This window comes from Buteo buteo, chromosome 28 (assembly GCF_964188355.1).
Source record: "Buteo buteo chromosome 28, bButBut1.hap1.1, whole genome shotgun sequence".
Classification (NCBI taxonomy): Eukaryota; Metazoa; Chordata; class Aves; order Accipitriformes; family Accipitridae; genus Buteo; species Buteo buteo.
Window position 1 is genome coordinate 11,100,600 of NC_134198.1, and position 13,511 is coordinate 11,114,110.

Sequence of the window (13,511 nt, forward strand, 5' to 3'; positions counted from 1 at the left end):
AGTTTTAAGGGCTAAGGTTAGTTTTAGGGTTAGGGTTGGGTTAGGGTTAGGATTAGGGTTAGGGTACGACTTAGGGCTAGGGTTAGGGCTAGGGTTAGGGTTAGGGTTAGGGTTAGGGTTTAGGGTTATGGTTAGGGTTAGGGGTTAGGGTTATGGTTAGGGGTTAGGCTTAGGGTTAGCGTTACGGTTAGCGGTTAGGGGTTAGGGTTAGGGCTAAGTTTAGGATTAGGGTTAGGGTTAGGGTTAGGGCTAGGGTTAGGGTTAGGGTTACGGCTAGGGTTAGGGTTAGGGTTAGGTTAGGCTTAGGGTTAGGAGTTAGGGTTAGGGTTTCTATCAGGTTAGTTTTAAGGGCTAAGGTTAGTTTTAGGGTTAAGGTTGGGTTAGGGTTAGGATTAGGGTTAGGGTACGACTTAGGGCTAGGGTTAGGGCTAGGGTTAGGGTTAGGGTTAGGGTTTAGGGTTATGGTTATGGTTAGGGGTTAGGGGTTAGGGGTTAGGCTTAGGGTTAGCGTTACGGTTAGGGGTTAGGGGTTAGGGTTAGGGCTAAGGTTAGGGTTAGGGTTAGGGTTAGGGTTAGGGTTACGGCTAGGGTTAGGGTTAGGGTTAGGTTAGGCTTAGGGTTAGGAGTTAGGGTTAGGGTTTCTATTAGGTTAGTTTTAAGGGCTAAGGTTAGTTTTAGGGTTAAGGTTGGGTTAGGGTTAGGATTAGGGTTAGGGTACGACTTAGGGCTAGCTTTAGGGCTAGGGTTAGGGTTAGGGTTAGGGTTAGGGTTTAGGGTTATGGTTAGGGTTAGGGGTTAGGGGTTAGGGGTTAGGCTTAGGGTTAGCATTACGGTTAGGGGTTAGGGGTTAGGGTTAGGGCTAAGGTTAGGGTTAGGGTTAGGGTTAGGGTTAGGGCTAGGGTTAGGGTTAGGGTTAGGGTTACGGCTAGGGTTAGGGTTAGGGTTAGGTTAGGCTTAGGGTTAGGAGTTAGGGTTAGGGTTTCTATTAGGTTAGTTTTAAGGGCTAAGGTTAGTTTTATGGTTAAGGTTGGGTTAGGGTTAGGATTAGGGTTAGGGTACGACTTAGGGCTAGGGTTAGGGCTAGGGTTAGCGTTAGGGTTAGGGTTAGGGTTTAGGGTTATGGTTAGGGTTAGGGGTTAGGGGTTAGGGGTTAGGCTTAGGGTTAGCGTTACGGTTAGGGGTTAGGGTTAGGGCTAAGGTTAGGGTTAGGGTTAGGGTTAGGGTTAGGGCTAGGGTTAGGGTTAGGGCTAGGGTTAGGTTTAGGGTTAGGTTAGGCTTAGGGTTAGGAGTTAGGGTTAGGGTTTCTATTAGGTTAGTTTTAAGGGCTAAGGTTAGTTTTATGGTTAAGGTTGGGTTAGGGTTAGGATTAGGGTTAGGGTACGACTTAGGGCTAGGGTTAGGGCTAGGGTTAGCGTTAGGGTTAGGGTTAGGGTTTAGGGTTATGGTTAGGGTTAGGGGTTAGGGGTTAGGGGTTAGGCTTAGGGTTAGCGTTACGGTTAGGGGTTAGGGTTAGGGCTAAGGTTAGGGTTAGGGTTAGGGTTAGTGTTAGGGCTAGGGTTAGGGTTAGGGCTAGGGTTAGGGTTAGGGTTAGGTTAGGCTTAGGGTTAGGAGTTAGGGTTAGGGTTTCTATTAGGTTAGTTTTAAGGGCTAAGGTTAGTTTTAGGGTTAAGGTTGGGTTAGGGTTAGGATTAGGGTTAGGGTACGACTTAGGGCTAGGGTTAGGGTTAGGGTTAGGGTTAGGGTTTAGGGTTATGGTTAGGGTTAGGGGTTAGGGGTTAGGGGTTAGGCTTAGGGTTAGCGTTACGGTTAGGGGTTAGGGGTTAGGGTTAGGGCTAAGGTTAGGGTTAGGGTTAGGGCTAGGGTTAGGTTTAGGGTTAGGGTTACGGCTAGGGTTAGGGTTAGGTTTATGTTAGGCTTAGGGTTAGGAGTTAGGGTTAGGGTTTCTATTAGTTTAGTTTTAAGGGCTAAGGTTAGTTTTAGGGTTAAGGTTGGGTTAGGGTTAGGATTAGGGTTAGGGTACGACTTAGGGTTAGGGTTAGGGTTAGGGTTAGGGTTTAGGGTTGTGGTTAGGGTTAGGGGTTAGGGGTTAGGGGTTAGGCTTAGGGTTAGCGTTACCGTTAGGGGTTAGGGGTTAGGGTTAGGTCTAAGGTTAGGGTTAGGGATAGGGTTAGGGTTAAAGTTTAGGGTTAGGGTTAGGGTTACGGCTAGGGTTAGGGTTAGGGTTAGGTTAGGCTTTGGGATAGGAGTTAGGGTTAGGGTTTCTATTAGGTTAGTTTTAAGGGCTAAGGTTAGTTTTAGGGTTAAGGTTGGGTTAGGCTTATGATTAGGGTTAGGGTACGTCTTAGGGCTAGGGTTAGGGTTAGGCTTAGGGTTTAGGGTTAGGGTTAGGGTTAGGGGTTAGGGGTTAGGCTTAGGGTTAGCGTTACGGTTAGGGGTTAGGGGTTAGGGTTAGGGCTAAGGTTAGGGTTAGGGTTAGGGTTAGGGTTAGGGCTAGGTTTAGGTTTAGGCTTAGGGTTAAGGCTAGGGTTAGGGTTAGGGTTAGGTTAGGCTTAGGGTTAGGAGTTAGGGTTAGGGTTTCTATTAGGTTAGTTTTAAGGGCTAAGGTTAGTTTTAGGGTTAAGTTTGGGTTAGGGTTAGGATTAGGGTTAGGGTACGACTTAGGGCTAGGGTTAGGGCTAGGGTTAGGGTTAGGGTTTAGGGTTATGGTTAGGGTTAGGGTTTAGGGGTTAGGGGTTAGGCTTAGGGTTAGCGTTACGGTTGGGGTTTGGGGTTAGGGTTAGGGCTAAGGTTAGGGCTAGGGTTAGGGTTAGGGTTAGGGTTACGGCTAGGGTTAGGGTTAGGGATAGGTTAGGCTTAGGGTTAGGAGTTAGGGTTAGGGTTTCTATTAGGTTCATTTAAGGGCTAAGGTTAGTTTTAGGGTTAAGGTTGGGTTAGGGTTACGGCTAGGGTTAGGGTTAGGGTTAGGGTTACGTCTAGGGTTAGGGTTAGTTTAGGGTTAGTGTAAGGAGTTAGGGTTAGGGTTTTTATTAGGTTAGTTTTAAGGGCTAAGGTTAGTTTTAGGGTTAAGGTTGGGTTAGGGTTAGGATTAGGGTTCGGGTACGACTTAGGGCTAGGTTTAGGGCTAGGGTTAGGGTTAGGCTTAGGGTTTAGGGTTATGGTTAGAGTTAGGTGTTAGGGGTTAGGGGTTAGGCTTAGGGTTAGCGTTACGGTTAGGGGTTAGGGGTTAGGGTTAGGGCTAAGGTTAGGGTTAGGGTTAGGGTTAGGGTTAGGGCTAGGGTTAGGGTTAGGGTTAGGGTTACGGCTAGGGTTAGGGTTAGGGTTAGGTTAGGCTTAGGGTTAGGAGTTAGGGTTAGGGTTTTTATTAGGTTAGTTTTAAGGGCTAAGGTTAGTTTTAGGGTTAAGGTTGGGTTAGGGTTAGGATTAGGGTTAGGGTACGACTTAGGGCTAGGGTTAGGGTTAGGGTTTAGGGTTATGGTTAGGGTTAGGGGTTAGGGGTTAGGCTTAGGGTTAGCGTTACGTTTAGGGGTTAGGGGTTAGGGTTAGGTCTAAGGTTAGGGTTAGGGTTAGGGTTAGGGTTAGGGCTAGGGTTAGGGTTAGGGTTAGGGTTACGGCTAGGGTTAGGGTTAGGGTTAGGTTAGGCTTAGGGTTAGGAGTTAGGGTTAGGGTTTCTATTAGGTTAGTTTTAAGGGCTAAGGTTAGTTTTAGGGTCAAGGTTGGGTTAGGATTAGGGTTAGGGTACGACTTAGGGCTAGGGTTAGGGTTAGGGTTTAGTGTTATGGTTAGGGTTAGGGGTTAGGGGTTAGGGGTTAGGCTTAGGGTTAGCGTTAAGGTTAGGGGTTAGGGTTAGGGCTAAGGTTAGGGTTAGGGTTAGGGTTTGGGCTAGGGTTAGGGTTAGGGTTAGGGTTTCGTCTAGGGTTAGGGTTAGTGTTAGGAGTTAGGGTTAGGGTTTCTATTAGGTTAGTTTTAAGGGCTAAGGTTAGCTTTAGGGTTAAGGTTGGGTTAGGGTTAGGATTAGGGTTAGGGTACGACTTAGGGCTAGGGTTAGGACTAGGGTTAGGGGTTAGGGTTAGGGGTTAGGCTTAGGGTTAGCGTTACGATTAGGGGTTAGGGGTTAGGGTTAGGGCTAAGGTTAGGGTTAGGGTATAGGGTTAGGGCTAGGTTTAGGACTAGGGTTAGGGTTAGGGCTAGGGTTAGGGTTTAGGGTTATGGTTAGGGGTTAGGGGTTAGGGGTTAGGCTTTGGGTTAGCGTTACGGTTAGGGGTTAGGGGTTAGGGATAGGGGTAAGGTTAGGGTTAGGGTTAGGGATAGGGTTAGGGTTAGGGTTACGGTTAGGGTTAGGGTTAGGTTAGGCTTAGTTTTAGGAGTTAGGGTTACGGTTTCTACTAGGTTAGTTTTAAGGGCTAAGGTTAGTTTTAGGGTTAAGGTTGGGTTAGGGTTAGGATTAGGGTTAGGGTACGACTTAGGGCTAGGGTTAGGGTTAGGCTTAGGGTTATGGTTGGGGTTAGGGGTTAGGCTTAGGGTTAGCGTTACGGTTAGGGGTTAGGGGATAGGTTTATGGCTAGGGTTAGGGTTACGACTAGGGTTAGGGTTAGGATTGGGTTAGGGTTAGGGTTTCTATTAGGTTAGTTTTAAGGGCTAAGGTTAGTTTTAGGGTTAAGGTTGGGTTAGGGTTAGGATTAGTTTTAGGTTACGACTTAGGGCTAGGGTTAGGGCTAGGGTTAGGGTTAGGGTTTAGGGTTATGGTTAGGGTTAGGGTTAGGTGTTAGGGGTTAGAGGTTAGGCTTAGGGTTAGCGTTACGGTTAGGGGTTAGGGTTAGGGCTAAGTTTAGGGTTAGGGTTAGAGTTAGGGTTAGGGCTAGGGTTAGGGTTAGGGTTAGGTTAGGCTTAGGGTTAGGAGTTAGGGTTAGGGTTTCTATTAGGGCCCCATCGGCCGCCGCCGAGCCTCTTCTCCGGAGAGGCGAACGTCGGGCTCCTGCTCCCGCAGGGAAGGGCCCAGCCCCGAAAGCTCTTGCTGCTCTTCCCCTCCCCTTGGCGCCCTATCCGCAGGCCCCGCAGCGCTGGGGCTCCGGGCTTTGCCAGAGGCGGGACACCTCGGGGCCCGTCGGCCGCCGCCGAGCCTCTTTTCCGGGGGGGCGAAGGTCGGGCTCCTGCTCCCGCAGCGAAGGGCCCAGCCCCGAAAGCTCTTGCTGCTCTTCCCCTCCCCTTGGCGCCCTATCCGCAGGCCCCGCAGCGCTGGGGCTCCGGGCTTTGCCAGAGGCGGGACACCTCGGGGCCCGTCGGCCGCCGCCGAGCCTCTTTTCCGGGGGGGCGAACGTCGGGCTCCTGCTCCTGCAGGGAAGGGCCCAGCCCCGAAAGCTCTTGCTGCTCTTCCCCTCCCCTTGGCGCCCTATCCGCAGGCCCCGCAGCGCTGGGGCTCCGGGCTTTGCCAGAGGCGGGACACCTCGGGGCCCGTCGGCCGCCGCCGAGCCTCTTTTCCGGGGGGGCGAACGTCGGGCTCCTGCTCCCGCAGGGAAGGGCCCAGCCCCGAAAGCTCTTGCTGCTCTTCCCCTCCCCTTGGCGCCCTATCCGCAGGCCCCGCAGCGCTGGGGCTCCGGGCTTTGCCAGAGGCGGGACACCTCGGGGCCCGTCGGCCGCCGCCGAGCCTCTTTTCCGGGGGGGCGAAGGTCGGGCTCCTGCTCCCGCAGGGAAGGGCCCAGCCCCGAAAGCTCTTGCTGCTCTTCCCCTCCCCTTGGCGCCCTATCCGCAGGCCCCGCAGCGCTGGGGCTCCGGGCTTTGCCAGAGGCGGGACACCTCGGGGCCCGTCGGCCGCCGCCGAGCCTCTTTTCCGGGGGGGCGAACGTCGGGCTCCTGCTCCCGCAGGGAAGGGCCCAGCCCCGAAAGCTCTTGCTGCTCTTCCCCTCCCCTTGGCGCCCTATCCGCAGGCCCCGCAGCGCTGGGGCTCCGGGCTTTGCCAGAGGCGGGACACCTCGGGGCCCGTCGGCCGCCGCCGAGCCTCTATTCCGGGGGGGCGAACGTCGGGCTCCTGCTCCCGCAGGGAAGGGCCCAGCCCCGAAAGCTCTTGCTGCTCTTCCCCTCCCCTTGGCGCCCTATCCGCAGGCCCCGCAGCGCTGGGGCTCCGGGCTTTGCCAGAGGCGGGACACCTCGGGGCCCGTCGGCCGCCGCCGAGCCTCTTTTCCGGGGGGGCGAACGTCGGGCTCCTGCTCCCGCAGGGAAGGGCCCAGCCCCGAAAGCTCTTGCTGCTCTTCCCCTCCCCTTGGCGCCCTATCCGCAGGCCCCGCAGCGCTGGGGCTCCGGGCTTTGCCAGAGGCGGGACACCTCGGGGCCCGTCGGCCGCCGCCGAGCCTCTTTTCCGGGGGGGCGAACGTCGGGCTCCTGCTCCCGCAGGGAAGGGCCCAGCCCCGAAAGCTCTTGCTGCTCTTCCCCTCCCCTTGGCGCCCTATCCGCAGGCCCCGCAGCGCTGGGGCTCCGGGCTTTGCCAGAGGCGGGACACCTCGGGGCCCGTCGGCCGCCGCCGAGCCTCTTTTCCGGGGGGGCGAACGTCGGGCTCCTGCTCCCGCAGGGAAGGGCCCAGCCCCGAAAGCTCTTGCTGCTCTTCCCCTCCCCTTGGCGCCCTATCCGCAGGCCCCGCAGCGCTGGGGCTCCGGGCTTTGCCAGAGGCGGGACACCTCGGGGCCCCTCGGCCGCCGCCGAGCCTCTTTTCCGGGGGGGCGAAGGTCGGGCTCCTGCTCCCGCAGGGAAGGGCCCAGCCCCGAAAGCTCTTGCTGCTCTTCCCCTCCCCCTGGCGCCCTATCCGCAGGCCCCGCAGCGCTGGGGCTCCGGGCTTTGCCAGAGGCAGGACAACTCGGGGCCCGTCGGCCGCCGCCGAGCCTCTTTTCCGGGGGGGCGAACGTCGGGCTCCTGCTCCCGCAGGGAAGGGCCCAGCCCCGAAAGCTCTTGCTGCTCTTCCCCTCCCCTTGGCGCCCTATCCGCAGGCCCCGCAGCGCTGGGGCTCCGGGCTTTGCCAGAGGCGGGACACCTCGGGGCCCGTCGGCCGCCGCCGAGCCTCTTTTCCGGGGGTGCGAAGGTCGGGCTCCTGCTCCCGCAGGGAAGGGCCCAGCCCCGAAAGCTCTTGCTGCTCTTCCCCTCCCCTTGGCGCCCTATCCGCAGGCCCCGCAGCGCTGGGGCTCTGGGCTTTGCCAGAGGCGGGACACCTCGGGGCCCGTCGGCCGCCGCCAAGCCTCTTTTCCGGGGGGGCGAAGGTCGGGCTCCTGCTCCCGCAGGGAAGGGCCCAGCCCCGAAAGCTCTTGCTGCTCTTCCCCTCCCCTTGGCGCCCTATCCGCAGGCCCCGCAGCGCTGGGGCTCCGGGCTTTGCCAGAGGCGGGACACCTCGGGGCCCGTCGGCCGCCGCCGAGCCTCTTTTCCGGGGGGGCGAACGTCGGGCTCCTGCTCCCGCAGGGAAGGGCCCAGCCCCGAAAGCTCTTGCTGCTCTTCCCCTCCCCTTGGCGCCCTATCCGCAGGCCCCGCAGCGCTGGGGCTCCGGGCTTTGCCAGAGGCGGGACACCTCGGGGCCCGTCGGCCGCCGCCGAGCCTCTATTCCGGGGGGGGGAACGTCGGGCTCCTGCTCCCGCAGGGAAGGGCCCAGCCCCGAAAGCTCTTGCTGCTCTTCCCCTCCCCTTGGCGCCCTATCCGCAGGCCCCGCAGCGCTGGGGCTCCGGGCTTTGCCAGAGGCGGGACACCTCGGGGCCCCTCGGCCGCCGCCGAGCCTCTTTTCCGGGGGGGCGAACGTCGGGCTCCTGCTCCCGCAGGGAAGGGCCCAGCCCCGAAAGCTCTTGCTGCTCTTCCCCTCCCCTTGGCGCCCTATCCGCAGGCCCCGCAGCGCTGGGGCTCCGGGCTTTGCCAGAGGCGGGACACCTCGGGGCCCGTCGGCCGCCGCCGAGCCTCTTTTCCGGGGGGGCGAACGTCGGGCTCCTGCTCCCGCAGGGAAGGGCCCAGCCCCGAAAGCTCTTGCTGCTCTTCCCCTCCCCTTGGCGCCCTATCCGCAGGCCCCGCAGCGCTGGGGCTCCGGGCTTTGCCAGAGGCGGGACACCTCGGGGCCCGTCGGCCACTGCCGAGCCTCTTTTCCGGGCCGGCGAACGTCGGGCTCCTGCTCCCGCAGGGAAGGGCCCAGCCCCGAAAGCTCTTGCTGCTCTTCCCCTCCCCTTGGCGCCCTATCCGCAGGCCCCGCAGCGCTGGGGCTCCGGGCTTTGCCAGAGGCGGGACACCTCGGGGCCCGTCGGCCGCCGCCGAGCCTCTTTTCCGGGGGGGCGAACGTCGGGCTCCTGCTCCCGCAGGGAAGGGCCCAGCCCCGAAAGCTCTTGCTGCTCTTCCCCTCCCCTTGGCGCCCTATCCGCAGGCCCCGCAGCGCTGGGGCTCCGGGCTTTGCCAGAGGCGGGACACCTCGGGGCCCGTCGGCCGCCGCTGAGCCTCTTTTCCGGGGGGGCGAACGTTGGGCTCCTGCTCCCGCAGGGAAGGGCCCAGCCCCGAAAGCTCTTGCTGCTCTTCCCCTCCCCTTGGCGCCCTATCCGCAGGCCCCGCAGCGCTGGGGCTCCGGGCTTTGCCAGAGGCGGGACACCTCGGGGCCCGTCGGCCGCCGCCGAGCCTCTTTTCCGGGGGGGCGAACGTCGGGCTCCTGCTCCCGCAGGGAAGGGCCCAGCCCCGAAAGCTCTTGCTGCTCTTCCCCTCCCCTTGGCGCCCTATCCGCAGGCCCCGCAGCGCTGGGGCTCCGGGCTTTGCCAGAGGCGGGACACCTCGGGGCCCGTCGGCCGCCGCCGAGCCTCTTTTCCGGGGGGGCGAACGTCGGGCTCCTGCTCCCGCAGGGAAGGGCCCAGCCCCGAAAGCTCTTGCTGCTCTTCCCCTCCCCTTGGCGCCCTATCTGCAGGTGCCGCAGCGCTGGGGCTCCGGGCTTTGCCAGAGGCGGGACACCTCGGGGCCCGTCGGCCGCCGCCGAGCCTCTTTTCCGGGGGGGCGAACGTCGGGCTCCTGCTCCCGCAGGGAAGGGCCCAGCCCCGAAAGCTCTTGCTGCTCTTCCCCTCCCCTTGGCACCTTATCCGCAGGCCCCGCAGCGCTGGGGCTCCGGGCTTTGCCAGAGGCGGGACACCTCGGGGCCCGTCGGCCGCCGCCGAGCCTCTTTTCCGGGGGGGCGAACGTCGGGCTCCTGCTCCCGCAGGGAAGGGCCCAGCCCCGAAAGCTCTTGCTGCTCTTCCCCTCCCCTTGGCGCCCTATCCGCAGGCCCCGCAGCGCTGGGGCTCCGGGCTTTGCCAGAGGCGGGACACCTCGGGGCCCGTCGGCCGCCGCCGAGCCTCTTTTCCGGGGGGGCGAACGTCGGGCTCCTGCTCCCGCAGGGAAGGGCCCAGCCCCGAAAGCTCTTGCTGCTCTTCCCCTCCCCTTGGCGCCCTATCCGCAGGCCCCGCAGCGCTGGGGCTCCGGGCTTTGCCAGAGGCGGGACACCTCGGGGCCCCTCGGCCGCCGCCGAGCCTCTTTTCCGGGGGGGCGAACGTCGGGCTCCTGCTCCCGCAGGGAAGGGCCCAGCCCCGAAAGCTCTTGCTGCTCTTCCCCTCCCCTTGGCGCCCTATCCGCAGGCCCCGCAGCGCTGGGGCTCCGGGCTTTGCCAGAGGCGGGACACCTCGGGGCCCGTCGGCCGCCGCCGAGCCTCTTTTCCGGGGGGGCGAAGGTCGGGCTCCTGCTCCCGCAGGGAAGGGCCCAGCCCCGAAAGCTCTTGCTGCTCTTCCCCTCCCCTTGGCGCCCTATCCGCAGGCCCCGCAGCGCTGGGGCTCCGGGCTTTGCCAGAGGCAGGACAACTCGGGGCCCGTCGGCCGCCGCCGAGCCTCTTTTCCGGGGGGGCGAACGTCGGGCTCCTGCTCCCGCAGGGAAGGGCCCAGCCCCGAAAGCTCTTGCTGCTCTTCCCCTCCCCTTGGCGCCCTATCCGCAGGCCCCGCAGCGCTGGGGCTCCGGGCTTTGCCAGAGGCGGGACACCTCGGGGCCCGTCGGCCGCCGCCGAGCCTCTTTTCCGGGGGGGCGAACGTCGGGCTCCTGCTCCCGCAGGGAAGGGCCCAGCCCCGAAAGCTCTTGCTGCTCTTCCCCTCCCCTTGGCGCCCTATCCGCAGGCCCCGCAGCGCTGGGGCTCTGGGCTTTGCCAGAGGCGGGACACCTCGGGGCCCGTCGGCCGCCGCCGAGCCTCTTTTCCGGGGGGGCGAACGTCGGGCTCCTGCTCCCGCAGGGAAGGGCCCAGCCCCGAAAGCTCTTGCTGCTCTTCCCCTCCCCTTGGCGCCCTATCCGCAGGCCCCGCAGCGCTGGGGCTCCGGGCTTTGCCAGAGGCGGGACACCTCGGGGCCCGTCGGCCGCCGCCGAGCCTCTTTTCCGGGGGGGCGAACGTCGGGCTCCTGCTCCCGCAGGGAAGGGCCCAGCCCCGAAAGCTCTTGCTGCTCTTCCCCTCCCCTTGGCGCCCTATCCGCAGGCCCCGCAGCGCTGGGGCTCCGGGCTTTGCCAGAGGCGGGACACCTCGGGGCCCGTCGGCCGCCGCCGAGCCTCTATTCCGGGGGGGGGAACGTCGGGCTCCTGCTCCCGCAGGGAAGGGCCCAGCCCCGAAAGCTCTTGCTGCTCTTCCCCTCCCCTTGGCGCCCTATCCGCAGGCCCCGCAGCGCTGGGGCTCCGGGCTTTGCCAGAGGCGGGACACCTCGGGGCCCGTCGGCCGCCGCCGAGCCTCTTTTCCGGGGGGGCGAACGTCGGGCTCCTGCTCCCGCAGGGAAGGGCCCAGCCCCGAAAGCTCTTGCTGCTCTTCCCCTCCCCTTGGCGCCCTATCCGCAGGCCCCGCAGCGCTGGGGCTCCGGGCTTTGCCAGAGGCGGGACACCTCGGGGCCCGTCGGCCGCCGCCGAGCCTCTTTTCCGGGGGGGGCGAACGTCGGGCTCCTGCTCCCGCAGGGAAGGGCCCAGCCCCGAAAGCTCTTGCTGCTCTTCCCCTCCCCTTGGCGCCCTATCCGCAGGCCCCGCAGCGCTGGGGCTCCGGGCTTTGCCAGAGGCGGGACACCTCGGGGCCCGTCGGCCGCCGCTGAGCCTCTTTTCCGGGGGGGCGAACGTTGGGCTCCTGCTCCCGCAGGGAAGGGCCCAGCCCCGAAAGCTCTTGCTGCTCTTCCCCTCCCCTTGGCGCCCTATCCGCAGGCCCCGCAGCGCTGGGGCTCCGGGCTTTGCCAGAGGCAGGACAACTCGGGGCCCGTCGGCCGCCGCCGAGCCTCTTTTCCGGGGGGGCGAACGTCGGGCTCCTGCTCCCGCAGGGAAGGGCCCAGCCCCGAAAGCTCTTGCTGCTCTTCCCCTCCCCTTGGCGCCCTATCCGCAGGCCCCGCAGCGCTGGGGCTCCGGGCTTTGCCAGAGGCGGGACACCTCGGGGCCCGTCGGCCGCCGCCGAGCCTCTTTTCCGGGGGTGCGAAGGTCGGGCTCCTGCTCCCGCAGGGAAGGGCCCAGCCCCGAAAGCTCTTGCTGCTCTTCCCCTCCCCTTGGCGCCCTATCCGCAGGCCCCGCAGCGCTGGGGCTCTGGGCTTTGCCAGAGGCGGGACACCTCGGGGCCCGTCGGCCGCCGCCGAGCCTCTTTTCCGGGGGGGCGAAGGTCGGGCTCCTGCTCCCGCAGGGAAGGGCCCAGCCCCGAAAGCTCTTGCTGCTCTTCCCCTCCCCTTGGCGCCCTATCCGCAGGCCCCGCAGCGCTGGGGCTCCGGGCTTTGCCAGAGGCGGGACACCTCGGGGCCCGTCGGCCGCCGCCGAGCCTCTTTTCCGGGGGGGCGAACGTCGGGCTCCTGCTCCCGCAGGGAAGGGCCCAGCCCCGAAAGCTCTTGCTGCTCTTCCCCTCCCCTTGGCGCCCTATCCGCAGGCCCCGCAGCGCTGGGGCTCCGGGCTTTGCCAGAGGCGGGACACCTCGGGGCCCGTCGGCCGCCGCCGAGCCTCTATTCCGGGGGGGGGAACGTCGGGCTCCTGCTCCCGCAGGGAAGGGCCCAGCCCCGAAAGCTCTTGCTGCTCTTCCCCTCCCCTTGGCGCCCTATCCGCAGGCCCCGCAGCGCTGGGGCTCCGGGCTTTGCCAGAGGCGGGACACCTCGGGGCCCGTCGGCCGCCGCCGAGCCTCTTTTCCGGGGGGGCGAACGTCGGGCTCCTGCTCCCGCAGGGAAGGGCCCAGCCCCGAAAGCTCTTGCTGCTCTTCCCCTCCCCTTGGCGCCCTATCCGCAGGCCCCGCAGCGCTGGGGCTCCGGGCTTTGCCAGAGGCGGGACACCTCGGGGCCCGTCGGCCGCCGCCGAGCCTCTTTTCCGGGCCGGCGAACGTCGGGCTCCTGCTCCCGCAGGGAAGGGCCCAGCCCCGAAAGCTCTTGCTGCTCTTCCCCTCCCCTTGGCGCCCTATCCGCAGGCCCCGCAGCGCTGGGGCTCCGGGCTTTGCCAGAGGCGGGACACCTCGGGGCCCGTCGGCCGCCGCCGAGCCTCTTTTCCGGGGGGGCGAACGTCGGGCTCCTGCTCCCGCAGGGAAGGGCCCAGCCCCGAAAGCTCTTGCTGCTCTTCCCCTCCCCTTGGCACCTTATCCGCAGGCCCCGCAGCGCTGGGGCTCCGGGCTTTGCCAGAGGCGGGACACCTCGGGGCCCGTCGGCCGCCGCCGAGCCTCTTTTCCGGGGGGGCGAACGTCGGGCTCCTGCTCCCGCAGGGAAGGGCCCAGCCCCGAAAGCTCTTGCTGCTCTTCCCCTCCCCTTGGCGCCCTATCCGCAGGCCCCGCAGCGCTGGGGCTCCGGGCTTTGCCAGAGGCGGGACACCTCGGGGCCCGTCGGCCGCCGCCGAGCCTCTTTTCCGGGGGGGCGAACGTCGGGCTCCTGCTCCCGCAGGGAAGGGCCCAGCCCCGAAAGCTCTTGCTGCTCTTCCCCTCCCCTTGGCGCCCTATCCGCAGGCCCCGCAGCGCTGGGGCTCCGGGCTTTGCCAGAGGCGGGACACCTCGGGGCCCCTCGGCCGCCGCCGAGCCTCTTTTCCGGGGGGGCGAACGTCGGGCTCCTGCTCCCGCAGGGAAGGGCCCAGCCCCGAAAGCTCTTGCTGCTCTTCCCCTCCCCTTGGCGCCCTATCCGCAGGCCCCGCAGCGCTGGGGCTCCGGGCTTTGCCAGAGGCGGGACACCTCGGGGCCCGTCGGCCGCCGCCGAGCCTCTTTTCCGGGGGGGCGAACGTCGGGCTCCTGCTCCCGCAGGGAAGGGCCCAGCCCCGAAAGCTCTTGCTGCTCTTCCCCTCCCCTTGGCGCCCTATCCGCAGGCCCCGCAGCGCTGGGGCTCCGGGCTTTGCCAGAGGCAGGACACCTCGGGGCCCGTCGGCCGCCGCCGAGCCTCTTTTCCGGGGGGGCGAACGTCGGGCTCCTGCTCCCGCAGGGAAGGGCCCAGCCCCGAAAGCTCTTGCTGCTCTTCCCCTCCCCTTGGCGCCCTATCCGCAGGCCCCGCAGCGCTGGGGCTCCGGGCTTTGCCAGAGGCGGGACACCTCGGGGCCCGTCGGCCGCC